This window comes from Ischnura elegans, chromosome 10, assembly GCF_921293095.1.
Source record: "Ischnura elegans chromosome 10, ioIscEleg1.1, whole genome shotgun sequence".
NCBI classification, from domain to species: Eukaryota; Metazoa; Arthropoda; class Insecta; order Odonata; family Coenagrionidae; genus Ischnura; species Ischnura elegans.
This window is the reverse complement of record NC_060255.1, coordinates 84593543-84614381: the sequence shown is the minus strand read 5'-3', so window position 1 is coordinate 84614381 and position 20839 is coordinate 84593543. Positions and strand designations below refer to the sequence as shown.

The 20839-nt window shown below is 40.0% G+C and overlaps 1 protein-coding gene across 1 annotated transcript in view; it reads left to right on the top strand.

Moving 5' to 3' along the window:
• LOC124166862 overlaps positions 1–20839 on the top strand; it is a 462701-nt gene that overhangs the window by 272855 nt on the left and 169007 nt on the right. The window contains exon 2 of the mRNA XM_046544573.1: positions 7545–7676. The gene's annotated coding sequence lies outside the window, so the exon portion shown is untranslated. The remainder of the gene's footprint in view (positions 1–7544; positions 7677–20839) is intronic.

The following is a 20839-nucleotide window of genomic DNA, read 5'->3' as shown; positions in this document are numbered from 1 at the left end:
GTATTTTTAAAAAAATATTCGCAACAAATTTCAGCATTTCAAATAGTTGTTTAAAGGTTCTTTTCACTCTGAACACTAAACCCTTTTCATAAATATTTGTTTATTCTGTCCATCTGCCTAAGATAAGAAAAAAAATAAATGGATATTTTGACAATCAGGAATGCTTCATGGCTCGGTCATTACTCAGGATAATTGATAGCAGATTTACCTCCCATTTAAGAGGACTAGAATCATTGCATAAAGTATTTTGCTTGTACACTTTCAACGAGTAAAACTGACAAGCAATGCTTACCGCAAAAAGAGATAGCAAACTCCACTCCTATTTGGGCTTGGAAACTAAACAATACACCTCGAAGAATAAATGTCGAAGTCATGGCTACAAAGAAACACGGAAAACTCTGAACAAGGAGGAAATATAACTCAATGTCCGCTTGGAAATGAGTACCTTCCCGTAGACTCTTAGCGGTCGAGGACTTTCAAACCACAAGCTCCAGTCCTGCCTTCATTTTATGCTAATCAAGCACAATGACTTCCATTTCCTTTAAGGGTCCAGAATGGCGGCAGAATGTAAATGAAAGCATAAAAACCAAGTGACAATGCCGAGCGATAATTTCAGAATTTCACACGATACGCAAATATTTACGAGCAATTCTTTTACTTGATTGGTTAGGGTCATGTAAGCTTCAAAACGTAATTGCTCAAATGCACTTCAGCGCAAATAACAAGGAAGTTGTGTCCCATTAATCCGAGATCCACACCTTGGTACAAATCCACAGAATTAATAGCCCAGGATGGAAAAACGTCCAAAGAACAAATGAATAATAGGGATGTCTTCCATAATCATGCTTAATGCTAGTTAATTTGACTGCGGCGTAACATCCATTTAATATATTTATCTAATAGCGCACTTGAACACATTTGTATGCATTCATTTCATGTAATTTAAACCAAAATTAAAACTTAAGAGTGTGAAACTTTGAACTCCAAAGAAAACAATGAATATTCTGGACAAAGAAATAAAATAGCGCTAGAGTTAATATTGTATTGATTTTGAGAGCGAATATTAAAAGCGATGACATAAATCTAACATACAATAGACCTAAATTTTCTTTTAAAATAAAAAAACACAAATTTCATACCATGGCCACCACTAACAACAAGGAAAAGACCAATAGCAAGGTGCTCATGGAATGCCTATCTCCTTTTTTTTCATCATAAAATCATCCTTGAAATTCTTCCAACTGAATAACTCCGCGAAATTCCTCCTTCCGTAGGACCTAATACGATTTAAGGCTGCGGTAACCGTCTGAGGGCATAAAACTCTTCCTTATTCAGCCGGCTCGCACTAAAAAATCAAACACATGATACACCTACCGAATTTACAGAAGCTTAACGAATAGGTAGATATGATCCGTTCATTCCGGAAGCCCTTTTCTGTCATGAGTGTTATCGCGGGTCCTTTTCGACGAGAATGCCGACGGTGAGAATAAAAAATGCGAGGCCGGAGCCTCACGAAGATGTGAAGGGGAAAAAACAGCATGTCGCTAAAATCGAGAGAAAAATAATAAAATGGAAATGACATGGGTCCTAGATCGTCGCTTTTCGACCACTTGGCTGGTCGGACGGGAGTCGTCTGGCTGGGAAGAGGATAAGGACCACCATGTGTCGTGACGATGGACTGAGGCCATTGTGAGCCGGATAGCCACCGGATACTGGACTACGGATACTACGGACCGGGACTGGGCAGTAGATACGATGCACATAGTTAACAGGGATGTTGGTGGGGATAGATAGATATAAAATATTTATTGTTCAGGAAAAATCCATAAGAACAAAAATAATACAGTACAGTCTGCAGGTACACAAATTAAAAACATGATAAACTTCTCATTTTTTTTAAACGTCTACGTAGAATTTTTTCCATTTTATAACTAGGATTGAAAAATGTTTCAGATACAAGTATTTTAAAATACGGAATTAAAATATATTTGTACTTGGCATTTCAAATACACGACCTGAATGTATCTTGTATTTTGTGTTTCAAATACAGATTTTGGTATTTTCCTAATTCAAAATAAAAAATACATTTGTAAAATAATAATTACGTAGGTCTGATAACACTTCTGTGACATTATGCTTCAGAGATTACTTCGTTTTCGTTAGAGTCCTTTTGGTTAAGTTTGCAACTATCCATAACGCGTTAAGGCAGGTTATTTATTTCATAAGATCTCTTAGTTTCCATTCTAATGTATTTTTAAAGGTATTTAAAATACTCTCTTGGAGTTTGTTTTTCAAATAACCAAGTCAAAAGTATTTTGTATTTCAAATACATTTGGAGTGGTATTTTGTACTTCAATTACTTATTGCCCTGAAGAAGTAAGGATTCGTCAAGTGTACTGCGGGAAGATTTTCGGATGACAAAGGAAAAGAAAGGTGCTATTTCGCTCTCCTCCGACCGCACCTTGAATATGCAGCGAGCGTATGGGATCCGGTGCAGAAAGACTTAATCCGCGAACTGAACAAAATACAAAGGAAGGCTGCGCGGCTCGTCAAAAACCGCTGCGGGCGTACAGATAGCGTTAGCCAGATGTTAAGCGAATTAGGCTGGGAGCCGCTAGAGACGCGGAGGCTGCGCGCTAGGCTTAGATTACCTGAAAAATTGAGAATAGATATCTTTAAGAGCGACACGGAGAACAAAATATTAGAGCCCCACTATATTTCCAGGTCCCACAAAAACGAAAAATTAAGAGAGATATTTTTCTGAGGAGATAGATATGGGAATTCGTTTTTTCAAATACGAGCAATAAAAGGCTTTAATAAATAAATGGTAATTTTGTTTCAGCACTTGCTTTTCACATATGGCTGGTGTCCAAACATCCCCTGCCATGCGCCTTTTTAGGGGGCTTGCGGCGTAGTATGTATGTGTAAATGTACTTCTCGGCCTGTATTTTGCCCAGCCCTGAACGTAGTGATCTGGGTTGGAACTGGGATATGGGTTGGCATGGAGCTGTGTAGAAGGATGAAGGGCGTGAAAAGGTAGGGAATATTTCCTTAGCCCCACTCCATATAGTATATCCATCCCCATGGTCGCGTGCTTCGAGAAAAAAAATCACGCTACACGAAAAGCCTCTCAAAGCCCCCTGTCACATACGTCGAAGGATTTCGTTCATTCTTTTTTATATTGCCTTTCAAGCAGTATCATTCACCCTACCCTGCTCCCGCTATATACCTCCCCCTTGCCGCAAAATCCCTACCGTCTCCAGTGCGGTCGCGTCGGTTTGCATTACTTCAATTTTTCGCGAAGCGGAGCAAAAAATTCAAGACCGGGGGCGCAGATTTCGGTCTAATTTTAGAGCTCGCATTCAACATCTCGGAGGCTTTTCGGAATCCCTCGGTCGCTTCCCACACTCATACAGTTCGGACCCTTTCATCGTAGTAGGTTGCCCTCTCAGAAGGTTCCTCATTCTGGATTTTAATTTTTTCTGTTTCGCGGATGGATGCCTGGAAGTGTCAAATTCATTGATGACGGTGATATGCAGGAATGCAAAGAAATGTGCTCAAAATCCATTGCAGGGCCATTATACTGGGTAAAGGTCATCATTCTTATTATCTCTACAAACATACTACAGATATCTCTTCAAATAGGCTATAGGGCGAATAATGCAATGCAACTAATGTCGAGATAATCGCCTCGCTCCAAAATGCACTTTTTACTGATTTTAGTCACTTTTAATTTACAACCGGGGAATAGCTAAGTGTGTAGCCTACCTCAGCGTAGGAAGTCTCGGCTACAATACACTAATGAAAAATTCTACGCATCTAAAATTATTTTTTCCTTAACCCTTCCGTAGCTCCTAAATCTTATAGGGGGTTAGGAGCTACGAAATTCCTCCCGGGAAACAGGGGGGATCCCCTGGAAAATTTGTTTAAATTAGCCTCTGAAAACAGATCTAGGATTTTAAGTACTGTTTAAGATTAAAGTTTATTTTAAATGTTGATACTTTTGTTTTCATTGTACTTAAATGTATAGATTTCGTACTTCTTCCGGAATAATTACCATTTAAGTTGGAGGGGGGGGCATGATCCCTACGGCCCCCCAAAACTCCACCCATGAGTAAACAAATATGAGTCCTTCGCATCTTATTGCCACAATAAATGCAGTTAAATAATTATTGCTCATTGTGCTTCCCTAGCAACCTAATGGTGAGCAATTAAATACAAAGAGCCAAAGACGCACCATGAAATATGGGCTATTGATAAAAGGACAGAAATGCATTTGAGTGGAGCGAATACTTCGCGTGATGCAGGGGTCGTCGCGTCCAGTCTTCATGCTTCCCTAGCTGAGTTTATCTCGGGAGAAAACAATGACCAATACACCGGCAATATCTCCCGAAGCACTTAACGCCACTCAACCACTGTAATGGACTGCAGGTTTTCCTTTTCCACTTTGCGCTCCCGCATAAGAGAGTAATTCTGGCTTCAACATTGCCAAACTGAATTTACGCCCCTTACTGACTAGGTTTTCGCTCGCTCATACCACTCTAAACGTCGCATATTCATTCCTGAAAGTCATATAAATACTTCATGACATCTGAGTATCCAAACACACTCGCGTATGTAAATGACTATTAATGTTATTTGAAGTGAAGCAGTGGAAAGGTAATTGGAGTTTAAGAATGTACAGAAAAAATTGAAAAATATTTTTATTTTTATTATAGTTTGTAAAACTCAATGGTACAGATAAATGGATAAGGATTTAGAAGCATGGGATCAGCCAGCCGGCTTCAGAGATGTTGATTTCCTATTCTCAATAAACCCGATGGCAACCACAATTGAATTAACTAAAATAATTGGAAATTTAAACGACCGCCCTCATATAAATTAAAAAAAAATGCAGTTTCAGAATGCACAGAAAAAATGAAAATATTTTCATCGATTTATAATAGGTTGCCGAACCTAATGGTAAAGATAGATGGACCTGGATACAGTAGAATGAGATTAACTATCTGGCTTTCGGGAAGTAGATTTCCTTATTTAACAAAGCCTAAACCAATCACAATTTCACTAACGATCATAATAGGAAATTTAAACGGCCACACTCACATAAACTTAAAAACATAACAGCTGAAAGACACACATAGTTATGATGAAAGTAAACATTTTTAAATTCAAGAATAAGTAGCTCTACAAGCATTCAAAGAACTCTCACAATCATTCCTCTACTCCAACATCAAGTAAACCTGCTGATGGAAGTAGCGGTCCACAGCGGAAATAAAGCCATTTGCAATCACCTGAAGTTAGACGTAAGGCTATGAGCATAACATCAGAGAAGACAGCAACACTGTGGCAAGGCAGGGTATCCCATTAGTTCAGATTCTAATCCACTGAAGCCAGTAACGTGGCCAGCATTTTGAAATTGGGGGGTTTACCGGAGATTTCGGGGCCCTTCCGGGGTGTTTTGGAAATATATTGATATTTTTGACGTTGAAAACGTGATTTTTAGGACTCATAAACGGTAATTTTTACAAGTAATTATTAAAGTAAATTATATAGTATACATAAAATAAAGTAACAAAGGCTCAAGATGGGTCGTTACCCGGAAACCCTCCCTGTGGTTACGCCACTGAGTGAAGCCGTCATGAATGCCACAAAGACAACTAAAGAGGAATAACATTCATCCGGACGCCTCAAGGCCTTCGGACTTCGGGACACCGCCACTGAGAAGTATCTGGTCGTTAGCATAAGAAGTCATTGTTCTGGGAGGAATGACGAAACAAGTGAATGACTCCGGCACGCACCTCTGATTTCTCTGCAGATGGCCAGTGGTACAAAAAAAAAAGTCAAAACAAGAGCCTCCCGTTTAACAAAGGTGGGGTTGATTATCAGTCCCGCCCGTGCCCAGCTGGACGTTTGGCGATAAATAGCGCGCCAAAAAGGGCTCATTAAGGAGGGAGACGCATTCCAATGACAACAGCGGAGCCTATCCTCCTCCACCAACAGATTGCTTTATCCGTGCCGAGCTTCTTGGGCGGTACCATTGAAATGGACACAAAGCTGCTCTGTCTCGACTTGAGACCGAATGTTTTCAATGGAGTTACTGATTGAAAAAAAAGGTACAACCGTTGTGCGTATACGAAATATCTTTGCATTCAAATCTATCGTTGGCAAACGACGATGTCGTAATAAATCATAATGGGGACATACACTGCCTCTTTTAAATCAATTAAGTTTCTCTTCGAAGGAAACATGGGATACAAAAAATAAACCAACGCGGCGGCGGGTTCGAATCTCACCTGAGAAGGAAGCATCAATCCGTGGCATGGATTACATCGAATGTCCATCTTACACCGCTAGACAGTCCGTGTAAAATACAATATTCTTCCACATTTGTTACACTTCTCTGAGCAACGGTGTAGGATCAGGATCGAGTCTAGGAGAGAAGAGGGTTGAGACAGGATGCAAAGGGAAAGCTGCATTTTCATTATCCAGGGTAGCAAATTCTCCCTCGGATCCGAAACTGACTAATGAGTTTCAAAATTTTGACCAGCCGAAAATGTCTATCCCCACCACGACCGAGGAAAAAGCAGAACTCGAACAGAGGGTTCGTACTTGAATTCAACATCCCTCGAAAGTCACTCATTTTTTTGACATTTGCAAACAAAGATAAGAAAGACGAGCGGTTGGTAGACCTCTCCTTCGAACCACAACAAAACCAGCATTATCAAAATAGCGTGATTTAAGACAGATAGTTTCCACTGTTACAGCCAATAAACACAAGTGTTTTATTAAAAAGGAAAAAAATAAAAAAGTGAATAATTAAATTTATAGTGGGTACGACAGAAAAATTGAGATGGAAGGGGAAAAATTTCGCCACTCACCGTAGCAAAAAGTAAAATCGCCATTTTCGCTTCTTCGCTCTTCGCTTCTTTATTACATCACTTCCATCTGGCAACACTGTTTCGTCAATCACAAAACACATCCGCTTCTAAAAGTCATTTCAATTCAATTGCCTTGCCAAATAATTCATTTTCATTTTTTCTCTAATTTTTTGACGTCGACCAGTACGGTACGATCCAACCCACATATTTTCGTCCAGAATACTGAAGGCGCGACTCACCGCATGAGCTTTCCGGTAATGAATCAAGCCCCTCTCGCATAACATATTTCATAAAACGAACGGATACCGAAACCCTGCATAATAAGGGCGTTAAATTTATTGCTCACAAAAATTCATTAAATTAAAACTCTAAAAGAGATGTTTTACCTCGTATGTGACCCGTTAGAGTAATTACGGTTCACGCTAAAATAAATTCAAGGGATAACGACCAATCTTTGAAAATTTTCTCGAGACTTGGAAATCCAATCTTTTAAAATTTTCTCGAGAGACAAAAAAGAATTTATTAGTGGATTTGTCGCGATATTTTTTGCAAAGCAATTGAAAGAAGAGACTTGGTATTTCAAGGATTTCATTTACATTCACTCAGAGTGCTTCCCATATTTTTCTAACCTAATCTCTTTTTTTTTTCTTTTTGTCCGACAAACAGATGCTGTAAAGCGAGCAGGCGGAGTGGATGCTAGTCACATTCGTGTCACCGAAAGGATTATGAGCGGAAAACACCACCGGTCACATATCCAAAAGAGAAAGGACACGCATAGGCAATCCAGGCATCGACACGGTAAGTACTGGAGCACTAATATCTTATATCGTTCGACTTAGAGCATAGCGCATGTATCGGGACATAGTTTTTGCCACAGTCTTTGGAAATACAAAATGAGTGAATTTCTAACTTGGATACCATTTATGAAGACGAATCGATCAGCCAGTATCCGTCCTCCAAACATAAGCTAAATCGATCAAAACTTATGCTAATGGTAAGTAATTATCTCTAAAAATGAGTGCAGATTTTTGTATTGCTTTTTAAGGGTCAATAATGTCCAAATTTGGAATTGCGAAAGACATATGAGGGGTTAAGAAGCCAAGGGGTACAAGTGATTTTTTCTAAACAGAGTTTGGTACAGAAATAGATTGAAGAAATGTACAAATACTCGGTGGGCAAGGATACGAGTGAGTTTCTGTTCCGTGCTGACATCGAGTGGAATATCAAATGCAATAATAAATATCTAGTTGGTATAGTTTGTTTTCTTTACTAACTTTGTACCTAACTCTGTTTAGGAAAATAAAATCACTTCTAACCTTTGGCTTCTCACCTACTCATATGATATTTGCTGATCGAAAAGCCGCGAATGTACGGTGCACATTTTAGATTTTTGCCTATTTCCCTCAAGCTGCGTTTTTTACGGAATCCACATACGCTACTAAATTTACAAACATAAACAGCTTGGTTATGAAATTAACTGTTTATATTCCAAATGTCTCGGGTTATATCTACTAAAAATTGCTATTTTTTGTCAGTCTCGCACATATTTTGCACATAGGTATCCTTAAATCTCTCAATATAACCCCAATTTCGCAAAATAACTTTTCCAAAAATGAAAGTAACGGCTACATTTTCAGGAGTCTAACGAAGATTTAATTTAGCTGAAAAATAAAGCTCAGCTCAAACGCAATCATTCCAGAAGACGCCACCTCATAGAAGGAAAATTATCTAGGGACCATCCTCAATAACTTCGTCCCATTCAGGAATACAATGGAGAGTGAATCAAAGCTAAGTACTTAGAGAAAACACACTGTTATTTTACATTGAAAGGTACGATGTGAATCGCTCACACGAATACTCTCTTACATACACGAAACTTGGTTGACCAAATCTCTTTAAGGTGTAAAAAAAACAATAAAAAGGATTAAGAGAAAAATGCAGAGGCAAACGAACTCGACCAAATATGGCTAAGGAATACATTTGTCTCTCCCCAGATGAAATTAAAAATTGCATATTTAATAAAGCACTAAAAAAACAAAAGCATTTTAAGGACCAAAATAATACTTTCACGGCCGTATCTTCGACTTATCCCATCCCTGAACTTCCATGACGAGTTTCGACTCGAACTATAAGCACCCTTCTTGCGCACCTTCGAAAGGAACCACGAAAAACTCGAGAGGATTATGGGCACGTCCACTGACTCTTTAGACTTAGCTTCGGCGGGATGGTGTGAAGGGTGAAGCGAGCAGTAAATTAAACTTCTCCCTTCTCGCCCCATTCATCAAAGCTCACCGTTGTTTACAGTCGCACCCGTCCCCTTGTCTTGAACTCTCTATTTATTCCGAATTTGGCCGTTTGTCTTCCAAGAGCCACCGCGCCTTCCTCTGGATAATATTTTCTCTCACCCAAGGGTCGACCTCAACAAGTGCCTCCCTCGGATTTTCTATGAAAAAAACCATTCGTGCCACCTACACACTTTACCCACCATACCTTTAGTATGAAATCGTTTCAGGCTTCACAGCGATATATCCATGATATTGAGAAAGCGTCAAAACTTAATTCATTATTTGGCTGTAATTGAGTATCACATGAGATACAAAATAGAATAAATCCAACCAATAGAATATGTATGCCCTAAACAAACTACTAACATTAAAAATTTTATCCTTCAGCACCAAACTTAAAATTTATAAAATTATAATAAGACCAATCATCTATGGAGCCGAATCATGCGTTATCGACACAAGAGCAGAAAAGAAGTTAATTATCTTCGAAAATAAAGTGCCAAGGAAAGTTTTTGGACCCACGAGAGAAAATGGAACATTGAGAATAAAACATAACAGGGAAATGAGGGACCATTTTAACTCACCAGACGTAGTAGCCGAAGCCTAGAGCCAGAGATTGCGATGGGCACGGTCTATCCTGAAAAGAGAACAAGAGGCACTATTAAAACAAGTCTGGACAGAAAATCCTTATGTGAGAAGACCTCTAGGGCGACCGAAAGAAAGATGAAAGGATGAGGTGTTGATTGATATCGATACTTCCACTGCACAAACGCTCAACAATCGCCCACCGAATCAAATCCGCTCATCCAGTAGCCCTAGTAGTACTAGTTGAGTGGATTTGATTCGGCGGGCGATTTTTGAGCGTTTGTGCAGAGGAGGTATCGATATGGGGAGAATGGGAGTCAGGAAGGAGGATGCAAAAGATAAGAACTGGAGACAGACAGTTGGTGAGGCTAAATACTATCTAGGGTATAAATGGCCGTGGGAGTAAGCAAGTAAGTATTCGAGGATCCGCTACCCTCCCACATTATTAAGACTAGGGGGCAACTTTGGCAGTGAAATTTATAATATTTTACTTCCTGATTCTTTGTCCCCAGTCAATAGGGTTTTTCCTTCCATTTAGTTTCCTTCATCAAAGAAAACGAAAGGCATTGATTGCGATTCCTTACCCACCATTAGCGTATTCATAATATACAAATTATTTGGTTTTAGAAATACCGGTTTAGACAAATGGCAAGGGTCAATTTTATCCTCATTTGAAAAAGGCCACATTGGCGCCCATGCGATGCCACTCCACGTGACGTCACAGGGACCTAGTTTCTATACGAGTAGATAGGAGTTTTACATCGTCTGAGATTACCAATGCATGCATGAGGCACAGACTTCAGGGAAAAATCTCTTAACAATCACCTAACTGCCTGAAGTCGGAAAGTTTCCTTCGTTTGATGAGGTATTAATAATCCTAATTTAAGCCAAGCGCCACCTGCTAGCAGGGTACTCTGCTACCTGGTAGCAACCAGCATCATAGCGGCGCACAATATCCTCGCCCTAAGGTCACCTCGCACGGCGGAAGCGGGAGCCTGAATGACGTCAAACGGGGTTTTCCCAGCATTCATACTTAGCCGTCGCGTTTTCGCGCGGTTGAAAATTTTCACTTTTCATTTAATCGCGAAAAATAGATATCGTCATTTAAAAATCTAAAAGCGTGAAATACATACTCCAGGAGTAATAATCTTTCGATTTAGGCAATAAAAAAATAAAAGAAAACCACTCTATTGGCTGTCTCTGGGATATTTCCTTTCATGGTGGTTTCAGAAAATGTATAAATCCCACGGATGTCATGGCGTAGAGGTTTCAGGCAAAACCAGGGAGGTGTGGGCTAGAATAGTTCGAGGTTGATTCTTTCTCGTAATCATGGACTCGACTAACATTAATTAAGTTATGAACGTTAGGGATTCCATTCCAGTATTCTCGAGCGGTTCAACCACACCTCCCCAGGCATGAAATCTTATTTTTGGGTTGTGATATTTTATTGTTCGCGAAAAAAATTAATTTTAAATATTACCATTCTAGAATTTGTTTCCCATATTTTATGATCTTCGACAAGCAAGGTCGCATTTCAAGTTCTTCTATAAAGTTATCAGAAAATATGACTCACTGCAACTTGATTTGAAGGTAAATTCTAAAATGTGAGCGCCAGTTATACGGCGGTGTTCATTGTGCTTGTTGCAGTATTTACTAATATTACAATGCTCAAATTTCAATGCTGAAAAGAAATCCATCGTAACTGAGGGCCCTAGAAGCCAATGAGGATAAGTGCAATTATTTTGGATAAGTCCAGATAATGTTTGGTGGGTTGCACAATACTTTTTTTTAAACAATGAGATACATGTAAATCACTGACTCTATATGAATATGCTTATCAGAGACCCACTTGTATCCCTTTGCCACAACGGTATTGTGTACCCCAACAACTATTATATATACTTATCTCCAAAAATAAAAATTGCACTTATCCCCCTTAACTTCCAGGGTCCTCAATTGAAGATCTAATTCTAGCGCCTAATTGACTGTGGTAAACAGACCAACTTTAAAACCAGGAGGAATAAAGAGCACTCCAATAAAGGATATGGTACTTTTTAAAAACCGTACCAAATGTGCTGAGTGAAAAAAAATATCTAGTAATAACTCTTTTCCATCGTTTTGAAATTTGGCGTCCTTTTTGGATGGATATTATTAAATTGTCTTCACGACTTTCTTCGTTGTACGTGCTCAAACAGCTTGATTCCTACATGTTTGCACATTTTTTTCGACTTCCATTCGACATACCAGGATGTGGTCAAGCCAAAAACAGTCTCCCATTTGCGTCTGAGACGGCGGAGTGGAAAATTAAACCCGTGGAGTCCGTTATGTAGTGAGAGTGACCCTCGAGGTTTCAATAGAGATTTAATTGAAAGCAGAAGACCGGACGGCCGCACTTTTTTTCCGCGTCATCTCGGGACTTGGGGCGCCGCCGTAAAAATGAGACGTGACAACTTAGTTTTACGAGGAAACGTTTTGTAGCGCGAGGGTAAACACGCCATGGGGAAAGCTTTCTTGGCCCTTCGTCACTGGTCGAATCAGGCGCGGGGTAAAAGAATGCCGCTCTCTCATCTCGGTAAGAAGTAATAGCTCCGCGGACAAAACCCCGTAGGGTAGAAAAATCAGCGTCCCCATCCTCGCAATGAAGTTGAACGGAATATGTCTCCCTTAGTCCTCTCGCAGACAGAGGTCAATGTTTTCAGTGGGTTTATTTTTTTAATGGTTTCGGAGCAAGTGAAATGCTTGAGTCGGCGGCGCCGCGTTTTGGCGTCTCAAGGTGGCGATTCCAGTGTCTTAGGTCTACAGCGGACGTGATCCTCTCTTGCGGGGTTTAATTTTTTTAACATTTATGCGTCGTTGTCATCGTTACAGTGCAGATTTGACGAGTAATTCGCGTATTCTTTTGGAATTATTCATTATCTCAAGTAACAATTGTTTTGCATAAGACACTTCCTTTTGCAGTGTGTTAATGGTGGCAAAAATTCACCATTACTACCCCTGTTGAAAACAAACGTTGTGCAGAAAACTGAGTTTCCATTCCAATGTAATGACTACGATTTTTCTCGAGATTATTTTCCAAAGATTTCCTATTCCCCCTCACTGATAACTTCAAGGAGAAGCTTCCAACGTAAATTTAAGCTCAACTTGCGCTTCGGAATAGATGAATATTTTAGAGTCGAAAGAAATTCCACTAATCTCCTTGAATTTTGTGGTACTAAAGCGGTTAACTTTTAGTATTTTCCTATTCTGACACACATTCTCATGGATATTGTAATTTTGTCTGTATAATGTACATGCTTTACGGGATTACTTTAGTACTTTCCTTTTTACTTAAAACTAAGAAGCAGTTGAGAATTCTCTTTGAGTGTATCATAAGTTCTCTTCCATTTCAATAGTTTCTTTTCTCAATTAGCCATGAACTCCCGTGGAAATACTTTTAAATAGTGAAGCACACATTATTAGAGTAAATAGCCATGCACGCACACAATAGAAGAAGTCTCTAGCTCCTATGCCTTGTAATTAGATGCGCGGAGGATGTCAGTAGATTAATTGGAGGAGCAGCCGGAAAGTGATGCAATGGATGGAAAATACGGAGGTTGGCTTGTGGATTACGTTCCGATGGGATGTGGAAACGTCTCCCCGGCATACAAAGACTTTTAACGAGAGGCGCCGAGGGGACTGCGGTTTATCGTCCTGTCCGACGGACGGATTGCAGCGCGGTAAGTGCCTTTCACGTAGACCCCAAGTTGGTTAATACCAGTCTGCCCCGTAAGGAATGAGTTAACGTGTAATCGTGGACTTTGGATTGCGCTGATATTGTTTTTTAAGGTGTGTATTGTTCCTAATGGCTTAAGAGGTGATTCTTATGTCACGCAGTAAGATATTTAGCATTGTAGGGCTAGCTGGTCTTGGTTATTTGCGATAACGGAGCTGAAAATGCAGTTATTACTGCAAACCGCCTAAAAGGGCGTGTGGCAGGGGATGTTAGGACACCAGCCGTCTACATACAAAGTGCAAATTCTCAAGCAGTATTACGGCATTCATTAAAGTCCTTTATGGTTCGGAGAAAAAATGAATTCCCATATCTATCCGTTCGGCAAAATATCTCTCTTAATTCATCGCTTCTGTCGGACCTGGAAATACGATATATTGTGACCCTAAGATGATGTTCTCCGTGTCACTCTTAAAGATATCTATTCTGAATTGTTCAAGCAATCTAAGCATAGTGCCCAGCCTCAGGAATGAGATGTTCTATTTATCGCCGTAGAGTCGTAATTTTTAGTGATAGTTGTTGCTATCTCAACTGCTATTCGAGACTAATAACACCGAAGGCGGCGCTGAAGGCGCTGACGTAATTTACAAATATGGCTGACTCATCAAGGATGGTATTGTGATGATACCTATGGTGTATTGGGACGAAACGCCAAGCCACTGCGAAAAATGAATTAGAAAATGTCAAGGAAGATTTTTCTTGGTTTTTGGAAGGTATTTTTATGCCTAGTGGCAACGACAAATAGCAATAAAGATTTGCTTATTTTTTTATTTCAAAATCCCATATACATTGCCCATTTATAGTGGCCCACTGACAAGAAAACATATAATATATAGCAAGAAACAAAATACATATAATGTAACGGGAAGCAGATACATTCAGGATTACGGATAAGACTCAGGAAGTAATACATTTCTACGTTATGATAGCTTGATACCAACAAAAAAAAGAGAAATCAGAAAATACCCAAAATTTACAATGATTAGTCAACGAGGTTTCCTAGGGTAATTGCTTGGTATCCTCGGTGCTCTAATTCCGAATTCGCCCGATGGTTGGAGTCTCACTCGTCTGGATTCTCGAATAGGCATCCATTCTACGCATGAATGCCTGACTTGTCAGCTAACGCTGACTTTGAGCACGAAACGCATTGGCGGTACGTAAATCTTTATCATAAAAAAGCGTCTCATTAGTATGGACCCTCGCTTAATCATCCATCCCAAGAATGAATGCATGAGTGGTGAGCTAACACTGACTATGAGCACGAGACGTAAAACTGTATCATACGTAGCTTAGAGAATGACCGGCAAAAGTACTCCACCCCTAACTAACACCACAGAAGTGGCTCTTGGGGCGCGATGCAGATGTAGATAGGACGACTCGGAGGGTTTTCGTACCGATAAGTGCTCGAAAGGAGACGAGAGGTTGCCTCCTAAATCGCTTAGGACTTGGTCCTGCATTTCCTCAAGCGCTCTCCCCGCACTCATGATTGTCGCCATCATTATGCGCAAAAAATGCTCAGCACTTCAACAAGGCCGGCTATTTGTTCTCACAAGAGCCCTTGAATGCGTCTTGGATGCAAAGGAGGCGGTTTTATCCCCACCACTTCGAGTCCTCAGGCCAATCGACTATGATTTATCTTAAGTGTTTGGCGAGAGCCCAGTGCCACGTAGAAAAAAACTGCCATTTACCTAAATCAAATTTTTATACCTCGATGAAAGCCGCCACTTTAGCTAGCTAAGGTTTCAAGATGGAATGAACTTATTGAAATTATTACTTAAGCGCTGCTTCTACAGTTACACTCATAATGTTGTTCCAGTTATCTAGGAATTCTTCAGCTCTCATTTTTTTTCTTGTAATCTTAGTTTTTATTTTTCCTTTACAGTATATATAACTTGACCGTGGAATGGGTGCTCCTGTTGTTTCCACAAATTCCACGTAAATTTTTTGTTTTTATTTTTATTTATTTATTTGTTTGTTACCCACCAAAAACGGCTTTAAAGCCTTTACATTAGGTTTTATAAACAAAATAAACTATGTAAGTATAATAATAAAAAAACAAGTATAAAAATAATCACATAAATAACAATCATCTTCAACATATACAATACATACAAAAGGTGGGTTGGGAAAAGGGAATTTAATTGCTTTTCGTATATTTTCAGATTGCTCGTTTAAATATTTGTTTCTATAAACATGACAAAGAATCGATTTAAATGTTGGAGAACCAGAACGAGCTGAGCTTAAAAGGTATTATTTGTAGTAATGCAAAATGCCGTGACGGAGGGTTTCCGCGGGTATAGGTTTTTAATGGTACTGCAGGAAATTACTGAACAAAGGTTTATCATATCATGAAAAACCGACAGATTTAAAAATCTGCTTCAATTCAGATTTAAAATGATACGGTGAGCGAGTACAACTTTCTTTTGGATAATTCTTGTATATCGCAGAGTACACGACATTTAAGCTGAATTCCACGCAGTCACAATACCATCATCGAACCGTATTATCAACAACACTTTGTTGGGCTACTATACTGCATATTTCGGAGATATTTGGCGAATGTTGAAAATTTATTGTCTCACCCTCAAGGGAACGAAGCCGCTTGCTACCTGAATCGACGACGATCCACAAAATTGGAGCGTCTTAAATAATCTCCAGTCGGCAATGAAATAAAGGTCCTTCGGAAACATAAAACACAAGTCCAAACATCTTTTTCCTCTGGCCAATATAATTCGCATTTTCGCAGCACAGCGGGATGCCTCCTATCCTCATCACGGGGCACTCGAACCTCAAGCTCTGGCTATTTCTTCGTCTGGGTCCTGCCCCACTCCCTGCATACTTTATGTGCGTAACTCCCTATCCCGCCTATATACCGGCGTGGATTGGTGAACTATGTGGAGCCCTGCCGGCATGGCGACATCGTACAATACCACTCTTCCCACGCGAGGCACTAATATGGCACGGAGGCACGCCTAGTTTCTTTACGCGAGCACTTCAGTCGCACCTTCCGGCTTAAAGTGGACCTCTCCCGACCATCAAGACGGATTCCACTGCGACTCGAGCTAAAGCTTCCCATTACCATTCCCCGTCGCTCCTTCCCGCAGTAGACCCATGAGCAAATACGAATGAGTACTACTTAGCCGTCAGGCATTTTTGCATTGTGAAGAGAGCGAAACTGTTTGAAAATGAATAATCTGCGGCGCATTCAAAAAGGAGCTCTCAGGAATGCGAGTTGATTAAAGAATGTGAATGCCAAATTATGCTGATGTTCACTGCAAATGACTCTCGACGGCAAACAGACCCAATGGCGAGGATAATGAGGGTAAATATGTAAAGATAGCACGAGTGACATTTCAGAAATATGCTAATGGCGGAAAGATGTGAAGACATAGACTTGAGATTTATAAGAGGCGAAGAAGTGCGGAAAAGAGAGTAAAATAAGCAAAGGCAGAGAAGAAGACATACAGGGAAGTGTTCTTGGAGAAATTTTAGGTAGCGGTGCTTGATCGCGTCAGAGAGATGCTGCCGTTAACCTGGCTGCTGTCAAGGATATCACGGGTTCAACAATGGGGGAGGGGTCGGGTTACCACATTCCCGCGTTTATACGTAACCAAAGGCTTTCTCCCTTCAAGTTCAGATAACAGTTCAGTTAGTATACCGGGACGAACCGCGGTGAAAATTTACGGAGTCACCTACAGTGCACGAAATGTGCGAATGTTATACAGATAAAAAATCATTCCCTTGAACCGGGATTCGGACCCGGATCTCCCAAATTCCGGTTGAGTGCTGTAGACAGTTAAGCTACGGAGATGCCAGTCTGTTCTGTGGAAATTTGTGGAATATACCCGACAAGATAGTCTGGACTGCTGCTGAGCATATTATGGGACTAGCAGTCCAAGTCGTGCGCTCTGTGACAAAGCCGGAGAGCAACGCTCGAACTTTAAACACTAGATGAGTACGCTCTTGACGAATTTAAGAATACCGGAACTAGCCACGGTGACAACTTTAAGGAGTCACCCGCAATGCGCGAAATGTGCAAAAATTAGTCAAGAGCGTGAACACTGAACAACTCTATTGATTCGGACCTAGCTCTCCGGCTGTGGCGTAGTGTCGTACGACTTGGACTGATAGTTGTATAATATGTTCAGCAGTCCGTGAACACCTTGTCCGGAATAATCAACAAATTTCCACAAAGGGGAATGACGCCTCGATAGCTTAACTGGCTAAAGTCCAAGACCGGATATCGGGGGATCCGAATTCGAGTCCCGGTCAAGGTGATTAATTTATTCTCCGTGGAATTTTCGCACACCTCAGCCTATTTCTGTGGAGCGGGCTTGAAATGCCAAAAGGGCGAAATAAGATTTATAGCGAGGAGGAGAAATTGGTCGTGAAAATTCGAAATTCAGCTAAAGAAAACGGTTCATTTAGGTGCACCTTCCTGTGAGGAAAGTGATGTAGGGAGCTATGTCAAATGAGCGCTGAAAAAGATGGAACATGAATGCCGGACAATGAGAAGCTGATGCATGCTGAAGCTAAAGACTCGAGTGGGGATTCGCCTACGCAAAACCAGCCGTTTGAAGTCTCCAACGGAGAAATTATTCAGCGTATAATCGTTACGATAAAGAAAATAAGAAAAAAAACTTATATATCAACCCTTGAAACCACACATCACCATGTTTTTCGTAACGAGCTGAAGCATCTTTACGACTTTTGGGAAATCCTATTTCAAGAAAAAAAAAACAAAATAAGATTTCCAGCCGTATAAGAATCCCTATTTACAACTAAACTCCTCCAGAATTAAATAATCACCAAAGAAGACAGGGAAATTTTAAATCTTCTTGAATCTTGACAATTTTAATTTCAACCTCAGGGAAATAAAAATCTGATTAATATTAATAAAATCCGAAGATTCAAGCGTGATGAAGTGAAATTTTTCCACACTGACATTAACAGTTTTTTTTTTTTTCAAATTTTCACGATTATAAAATTTATTCCAAACTAGGTTCCCATGTTACTACATCTACTTCAAGGTATTTCATCATCTAGTTTTTTTTTCAATTTCCAGCGAATATAATTTTTTTTAATACCTAGATTTTCATGTTACTATATAATATTCATCTACCTTGAAGATGATACAGTAACATTGAATCTTATGTAATAATTAATTTTATAATCGTGGAAAATTGTAAGTATATATTTCGGTATGATTAATATTAATAACTGGCACATTAATGCCAGCAAAAAAATTAATAAAACTTTGATCGCTTAATGGTGGGAATTGTCAGGGTATACAAACCGTTCTTTAGTTATTCGTTGCTAAAGGACGTTGCCGATGAATGGATAGCATTGGGGTGTAGTCAGGTTTGTTGGGAGCGGAAGGAGGGTGGAGATTGCTTGACTGGTACCGGCTTAATATAAATGAGTGGCGCCAATGGGTCCACAGTTTATCGTTTCATCCGACGTACGGAGCGGAGGCGTATCTTCAAGATGCCACCCTTTTGATTATCGCCCAGCCAAATGAAATCGGCCGCTGTCGACTTTCGTGACTTCAAGTATTGATCGAATGAAGCCAGACAGTTTGAAACTGGTCGGTGAAGAGAAAAAGATACTCCCGATAAATTTAGACACTTTTCCAACACGGATATCCGCTGACAATATCCCTGCGAGGACGCATAAGAACGCTTTCTGAATGGCGGACAAGAGAAAACAATTAGAGATTTATTTTCCAATTCTCCTCTCTCCAGCATAGTATCTAAAGCCAGTAAATATTAAATAAAGCCACTAACTGGAAATAACAATGTTCCAAGTTACAAGGTAAAATATGCATAATAAAATGTCCAATGGTGCTAAATACAATCATAAATTATATAATGAGAGGAGTTAATATGAATTAGGCTCACTGCGACGTTTACAATAAACTTCATTCGAAGAACAAAATAATTTAACTACAAAATCAAACGAAAAATCATACGAAGAAATCATACCCATGGCATTTTTTCATTATTTTACGGGTACACGGGTATATCCGTACACCCGTAAAATAATTTCATTTCTAAGACTTAACTTCCGGTATCTCGAGACTTCAAGGCCACTTTAACTATTATTTAAATAAAATCCATTGGAAAATTACGATATTTCTATAGCATTGTGGCAAGTAATTACTTTTAACAAATGCGATGACCTCTGCCCACAGCGGAGCGGAGCGTTGATCATCATATTTATACATCGACCTATGAATTCCTTGCGTAATTAAACATGATAAACAAGTAAATTTGATCAGGTGCTATTTTCGATAGTGACTTGAGAAGCAGTATCAAAGGATATATCAGTATCTAAAATCATAATTTTTAAACTCCTCAAAAAGGAACCTAATTCGAAACGAACCTACCACGAAACGAGTATCTTCAATTCACGCGAAAATATAAATTGTAGCATCTGGTCTTACACGTGCTGAGATTTAAGGGTGGGTGATTTACCTGAAGGGCGGATGTTCCAGCAAGTGCAGCCACTCCGTACCTGAGATAGTTTACGTGAGCAAAATAAATAAAACCATAAGAGGAGTTATGAGTGGAAGTGTCACAGCCATACCGACTAACGATATCGTCTTACTATTGGGAGACGGTGGCTGCGCGCAGAAAATTGTAAAAACAAACGAGCAGCGGCACAAAAAAACGTGCTCTTACCAGTCGCCCCAATAAAACCGACCGCCGGCAGGGATGAAAGGCCGAGTTGGGAAAAGGATAAATATCGGAATGATGTATTAATAGCGAGGGAAGCTCAGGGAACCTTTTATTTTCCGGGTAGCGAGTAGTCAAAATCGTCCTTCATGATAAACGTTCTCCCAGTTCATCCCCAGACAAGTAGGAGTACAAGAAGGGAAGAAGTTAGCATGAAGGGCCACCCGAGAATCGGATTCGCAAAGGCCCGGCGAGACAGCTTCATCCATTTCGAGGAGCGCAGCTTTAAAGCCGACCACCTCCTTCCAGGGATGATCGCTTACCTAGTTTCCTTGGAGATCCCACCCAACCCAGAGCTTGCTACTTCGCGTATCCACCCATTTTCTCCACATTTTCAGGTCTTTTCTGCTTCCTAAAATCGCTACAACCGGCGTTACCCACACATTAAACTTTCATATTGACTATCTCCATTGTCTCAGGCTCAACTTTTTTTCACATTCATTGATTTTCATTTAAAAATTTGTTTTATTCCAACAATTTATTTTAAGATTTAAGACTAGTTACACGCGGCTATCTCATGATGACGCCGCTCCGTCAAAACTGGTCACACCTTAAAATAAATTGGTTGAATAAAACGACGTTTTT